This window comes from Apostichopus japonicus, chromosome 4, assembly GCF_037975245.1.
Source record: "Apostichopus japonicus isolate 1M-3 chromosome 4, ASM3797524v1, whole genome shotgun sequence".
NCBI lineage: Eukaryota > Metazoa > Echinodermata > Holothuroidea > Aspidochirotida > Stichopodidae > Apostichopus > Apostichopus japonicus.
In genome coordinates this window covers 1,044,777-1,052,085 of record NC_092564.1, presented here as the reverse complement: position 1 = coordinate 1,052,085, position 7,309 = coordinate 1,044,777, and positions in this window count along the sequence as shown.

Here is a 7,309-nt window from a genome sequence, read left to right as displayed (position 1 = left end):
AAGGTCCTGCAAATTTCCTTGAAAAGTTTTTTTTTCTTCCTTAAAAGAGATAGAATTCCTACTATCATTATCGTTCTATGTGAGTTAAATGTCATGGACAACTTCCTCTAAAATACAAAATACAAAAACTTGATTCCAACTGGGACATATCACAGATTCAATGTTCCCTTTAACAGAAGGCAGAAGACTTGATCAAGTCTAATACAAAATCATGGAGACACACGTGTCTCAATTTCTCATGTGTTTCTACTAGAGTAAAATGTTTGTTTGTTATAACTTATAATATAATCATAGAACACCCATTCTATATATTTTACAAACACCTATGTTAAGGACTTATATGTATCATTCTCAATTTCTCAGGTTAGATGTTCTGGTGTCGCCCTCTGGTATTCTCTTAGTGAAAACCATTAGGGATAGCAAATCAATTTCATCTTAAAAAAAAACATCTTAAACACTATCTACTCAACAAATAAAGTTTGTATAGTAACGCCTTATTATGGGCATTGTACTACTGTTTCCTTTCCTAGTTCTGTTCAACCCCTATGTGTGTGTTTTCTATGTGTTTTCTTGTCTCTAAATAAAATATAATTTTCTTGCTTAAGTTTGTAAGAGACCAGACTTGAAAAGCTATGTTACTTCTGGTCCCACTGCCTCATTGCTATAACTATATATTAACAAATGAACATCACTGTAATTTAATGGCAGCAATATACCAAATGAAACAAAACCTCTTAACATGATGTAATGATCGCATTGGTTTCAAATGCTAAAAAAATTCTAACTTGAAAACATAAAAAGAAAAACAAAGATTAAGTGAAAGGTTTCACATCCTTCCGGTAATATGACATCACAGATTTACAAAATGGCAGTTCTCAAACACAATGTTTAAATTCTACCTCCAAAACACAGCAAAGATTTTATTAGCTGTTTGAGGGAGTTGTTCTTCTTCACCAGAATCCCTGTCGTATTAGTCATATCCCCTATAAGTCATGTCCACTAATGTACCTCTGGAAAGATCAATGTCAAGATCAATTAGTGAACTGAGTCAAACACTTAATAATCCAAACTCTGTTTACTCTTTCTTGTAAGGTCTACTTTGAGGAATAAATACGTAGATTTATTAAAATAACAGTGACTGATAAAAACTTGATCAAAGTTAATGGTTTACAGAAAAATGCAAAGCTTGAGTTTATGAAAGGCTTACTTTCTGTTCCAAGTCGTTTTATCTCTTGTTGTAAAAGTTCGATTTCATGGGCAACATTCATCTTGCATCAACTTCAGCAGCAAATTAACTAGAAACAGACAAAGGAAAGAAATCATGTTTATATAAATAGCAACAGAATTGAAATGTCTTCACAGCATCCCTGCTAATAGTTTACCCCAGGGTGGGAATTTTACAGTACGCCGGTACGCTAGCGTACTGGAATGAAAATATGGCTTACCAAAATAAAAAAATCAAATGGACCTAGTACTACACACCCTTGTAATGAGCGTACCAAAAATTCTGACCGTAAGTGACTGCATCGGACTGTAGTAGGCTTATCTGCAATCTGCTTCTAAGTTACGGAGGATTAATTTGTCGCGCAGCTAGCAAAAAGCACCAACGAACAGGCCGCACACAGCTGGCTGCTAGCTCAGCGATCGTGCCTGGACCGTCACATACCTACGACTAACTGTGTATGCATCGCAAATTATTCCAACTTCACACATGAACTACGCAATTGCCGACGGCAATTGCGTAGTTCATACTGTACATGTGCTCAGAATTTTCCCAGGTACCCTGCCAAACAACTGTGTGCTCATCCCCTGTCTAACACCTGTTTGTTAACATTTTTGGCACGTTTCCAAGAAACGTTTCACGGAGTATTCCCCATGATACACGAGGCACAGTTCATACACGCAGCACAAGATATCAAGCTATGGCCATCTTTATGAAAGTAAACCTTGTAATAAAATATGTTTTAGGCCACACGACATGATTAACTAATGCTTAAAATTATTTCTATGTTCTTGTAGAAAACGTCAATTTGCAAAATACAATTAGTTGTGTTTTTGTAGTTACGTGAGATCCGTAACAGACGAGGTGGTTAGGCTATTTGCTATACACTTAACTATGGTAGGACATTATTTTTTCCGTATTTTTGGAAATTCTAGAAAATACTTTCTTTTCCCCCCGCTTAACACCAGATGTGGTCTTACGGTTTATTCATATATGGGTGTACTAGAGCCTTGTTTACATGACATTAGTTGATGCCAGTTTTGCGTGAATTTTTCGAAGGTGTTTTGCTGGATCTTTCGTAAATTTGAAAGGACCGAACTTACTTTTCGTACACAATTGGTAATTTCTCTACTGATTTTCAGATTTTTTTTTACGATCTCCAGTCGATACATTTCCTTTGATCATGTATTTGAATAACTAATACCAAGTCGAGTATTCGACCCGGTATTGTCTGGTCGGAGAGTTCAACGTGATGGACAGGGATTGTAATTATTTCGATCGAACATGCATTGACTGGATTATCTGCGCCGCCTCTGTCGGCTCGATATAAAGTACACTTGTGCCGCGAATCAGGAAGTTTTCACAAAAGGATAACAGCGTTCAGGTCATTGTGCTGTGCTTACCGATTCATGAATTGTGCTTACCAACTGAGAAATCTTGGCTCATGTTGGTAAGCACATTTCATCAAAAAATGAAAAAATGCTTACCAACTTTTTTTGCCAAATTCCCACCCTGGTTTACCCTCTGGTCCCATATACCCTCTTCCCTATCAGTTTCAAAGATAATGTTGGTATTCATGTCCATTGAGTCAAAGGATAGCAATGAACTCCATTATCTACATCCTTGGTAGCAAACACACTTAGACTGTTGATCTTGAAGTCCTATAATTCAAACCATGGTACATACATGTACAAAGTTTGCAGGTGTCTTCCAAGGTGGAAATATAAATTGTGGAAAAATTGTATGTTTCTTCCCACAAACTGCAAATTGTCAGAAAACTGTAAATAACCCTTGTCTTCTTAGAGTATAGCTTCTATTGATGAAGCTCCACTCAGACCAAAGTACTTGAGCAGAACCGTTCTAGCTTGGTTTGTGAAAGAAATTAAACTATATCCAGAAGCATATTTGTTAGCCAATTAAGACCAAATTCGACCTGACGTACTGGAAAAGCTTCCAAATTTGTGCAGGGTTAAGCCACATATAGCATCCAACCTCAGACAGTGGCACCACGTAACACGAATTCACTTTCACTTACAGTACTATGAGGAGGTAGAAGTAGATTGTATATAGATGAGAAGACTTGAATGATTGGATCGGCTTAAAAAAGAGGAGATGATAGATTTATGATGTCCAGCATGATTGCCTACAAACTCTATCACTCAGTAAGTTACATATAAACCAATGGTAGCTTTTTTTTTCTAGACTAAGAGAAATCCTGCATTTCCCGTAGGCCAGGGAACTGTCACAAAAGTAATTTTTGTGTAAAACTAGTCACTATTTTTGTTGTCGCTAAATTACTGATTGTCATTTTAAACTGGATAAGATAAAGAAGTCGAGGTAACACTTCTAGTGAAAACTAAATGAATCATGATTGAGTCAAACATGTAAAAGATTGGCTCATTTTTATGTTGTACCTTATATTGGTTAGACTGGTAAGAGACATAGCAGGCCTACCTTGTCCCTGAAATAAAGCAGTAGGCCCCATAGTACATAATAAGCTTGTTACACCCTGTGGCTGGGAGTGGAAGTGCTATGTATCACCAGGGCCAGAAAGAAATAATAATAGTTGATGATTGACGAACTAAGATAGATATTTAACCAAAAAACGTTTATGTCATACAATATTAACAAATTCACGGCTTATTAACATTCACATTTTAATTGATTCAGCTTAGGCAAAGTATAATAAGCCTATTACTAAAATACTAGCACAGGCCCAGTTCCGCTAAAAAAAAAAAAAATTAACAATCCAACTAAATGGAATGTGCAAATTAACAAACTTTCAAAAGGGTGCCCTTCCTGTAGAGAATATTCATAGATGTGCAGTCATAACTGTACCTTTATATGTTAAAATAATTTAATTTTCGTCCTTCGTCCTTCGTCCTTCGCTTAACTTCAGAATTTTTGTCAGGTGTCAGGAGTGAGGCATTTGACAGACTTGACTTCCGGGAAACGCCGCTATAAATTCTGAGTTACCGTTGCCAGATAGAGTATACTGCTAAAGTAGACCAAGTTGTATGAATACAAATTGTATCCAACACGAAGCGTTGAGTCAATCTCATAGAAATTTATTAGGTTCTATGGTCAATCTATAAACACATAGTATGACATAATGTAACTACGATGATGTCACATGAATGGGACGGTAATTAATATCCGTTCGCCTATCTTACGGACTGAAATAACGAGAATTCTTTAGGGAGACAGACGACAAAACAGGTTGTGACGCGACTAGATGATGTCGTTATGTTGGGAATGCCCCTCTTTTTTAATTTGGTGGAGGCTTCGCTTCAGGGAATAATTTATTCACAAAACCGGGAGCCCCCGAAACGGCTCCCATAAAACGGGAGACCCCTAGTACAATGTGGCGAAGGCTCCCGAAAAATCGGGAACCACCGAAAACGAAACTACAATGTGGAGAAATATGGCGCGAGAAAGCGGAATATATTACGTACAAATATATATGTGCTGTACTTACGAAATACATACATGGTTAACTTCCAAAATACATTGTAGACATATTTATATATTTGTTTACATATACATATTCCCTGAAAATTATATTTATTCATTTAAAGCAAATATTTATATATTCTCCAGGCGTACAACTAATATGTATTCTGAACAGAAATATATATTCTCTTACAGCAAATATTCTGTAAAAAAAATATATTCTCTAACACAAATTTTTAATTTTTTTTAAGCCATTTTATATTAATCCTCTAATAGAAAAATATATATTATCTTACAATAAATATTCTGTAAAGATATATATACTAACAAATTATATTTTGCTATGCCAAGAATATATTAAGGCTATTCTCTAAGAGAAAAAATATATATTATCTAAGAGAAAAAATATATATATATTCTCTAAAAAATATATACATTTGAGTGAAAATGGGCCCTGTAACAGTTTACCTGCCCTGGTCATTTTAATAGGCACTCGCAGTAGATCGCAGGAAATTTGAGCTGTGCAAATGACTTTCCCACGTTCGTTTCCTTTGTAAGGCTTGCAAATTGATTACGGAAAATATATATATATATTCTCTAACATTCAAGCTCTATTCTGTGCGAAAAATATATTCTGTACGAAAAATGTATTCCGTACGAAAAAAATATATATGCTAAACAAAGTACGGAGCTCTGTAAGTGCCAACTGAGATGTTGGTGTTTCAGTAACTTCAGTGAACAGCTTATTCATTATATTGGCCATAAGTGTGCAAGTACAATGTACTTCCTCGCTGAGAACCGAAATGTAGTTCAAACATATCGTATAACCAGCTGCAGGGAGCTGTTAGAGTAGCAGCTCCCTGGTATAACACAGGTAACATACGAATATAGCAGCAGTACTGCAATCATGGCGTCCAGATAAAGAGCGTAAGTAGAATAGTTGGTAGTGTGATGTTAACGTTAGACTACTCTAAACAGCATACTTATTACTTACACTTGGCTAAGACTAAGCATATCAGGCGCGTATCCGGGGGGGGGCGTTGGGGGCGCGCGCCCCCCGGGTAAGAAAAAAAAGGAGAGAAAAAAAAAAGAGAAGAAAAAAGGAAAAAAGGAAAAAAGAGGAGGAGGAGAGGTTGGAAGGGAAAAGAAAAAGAAGAAAGAGAGAAAAAGGAGAAAAGGAGGGAGAAAAGAAAAACGCCAAGACACCGGGAAGAGAAAGAAAAACAGTGGCATCATTACAGCGCTGATCCCTATTATATACACAGGGTAGCCAGTGACGGATCAAGGATTTCGGAAGGGGCGTGTGCCTCACCCTACCCCTTACACCGACAACTCCATTTTTGACGTTTCCATTTTTCCTCTCTAACTCATGATCTATATATATACTATATATGGTCTACCATAACGCGTGTGTGTGTGTATATACGCCTTAAATAAGTGTAGAATTGTGCTATGAAACCAACTGTGGCTGGTCTCGAACTCGACCGTGTCGTCGGGGAACATGACGCATTTCGGGAAGGGGGCGACCGCCCCCCCCTTCAGCTTTTTTTTTATGATATAGCTAGTAATTTCAAAATTGAAAGTGCTCAGATGCAACTTACAAGTCCTGGGAAGTGTCATTTCCAGCGATCTGGGAGGCATTTCGGCCAGAATTTGCTTGTACGCTTCGCGCCAACAAATGGTCCTGGGTAGTGTTATTATAAGAAAATACTTTCTGTACGCCTGGAGAATATATAAATAAATACTTAAAGGGAATAAATATAATTTTCAGGGAATATGTATGTGTAAATATATATATAAATATGTCTAAAATGTATTTTTTAAGTTACCCATGTATGTATTTCGCAAGTACAGCATATATATATTTGTCCGTAATATATTCCGCTTTCTCGCCATAGGAGAAAGCTCCCTAAAAATGGGAACCCACCTTCGACTCCCAATATAGAAAACGGGAGCCCTGTGAAACGGGGGCCTTCGGCTCCCAGTGGGGGGGGGGGGGGGTGAAATAGCAAGACATATACTACTGTCATTTTAGGTCATAAAGTCTTACTGTCTATTTAGCTTTGTGATGTAATAGCGGAACTGATGAACTAGTGGTCTGTGAATTAGGCTAAGGAGTACAGCCAAGTTATAACAAAACAGAAAATGCCTCAGATGGTTAAAGGATCATTCCTCGAAACAATAATTAATTAAGTACATTGTGCACTTATAATAATGCTGTTTGGCGTTCTTAAACATCTCAAACTTGTATTTGTATAAAGTCGTCCATTATGCAAAAACACCTCATTAGTTTACAATGACAAGTTTGCCTTACTCCCAAACATATGTTACTCAGAGGATTATTCTCATCGTCGTCATCGATAAGGTTCCTTTAATCTGATGCAGACCAAATAGAATATTGATAAATATGTAGCAAAAAGGATCCGTCTGTAATCAAGCCATAGTAAGAGTGACATTAATATTAAGCGGTTTTATCGTCTTTATAGAGATATATATCATGCCGATGTTTATTCAATATTGTTTATTGTAGGTCTACTATTGAGGTGACGCCTTTTAAGCAAGATGAAGAGGAAGATATAACTGCTTCAAACTCTTAAAAACGTGAAGTCAGTCAAACAGCTGTTGCTACCAGAG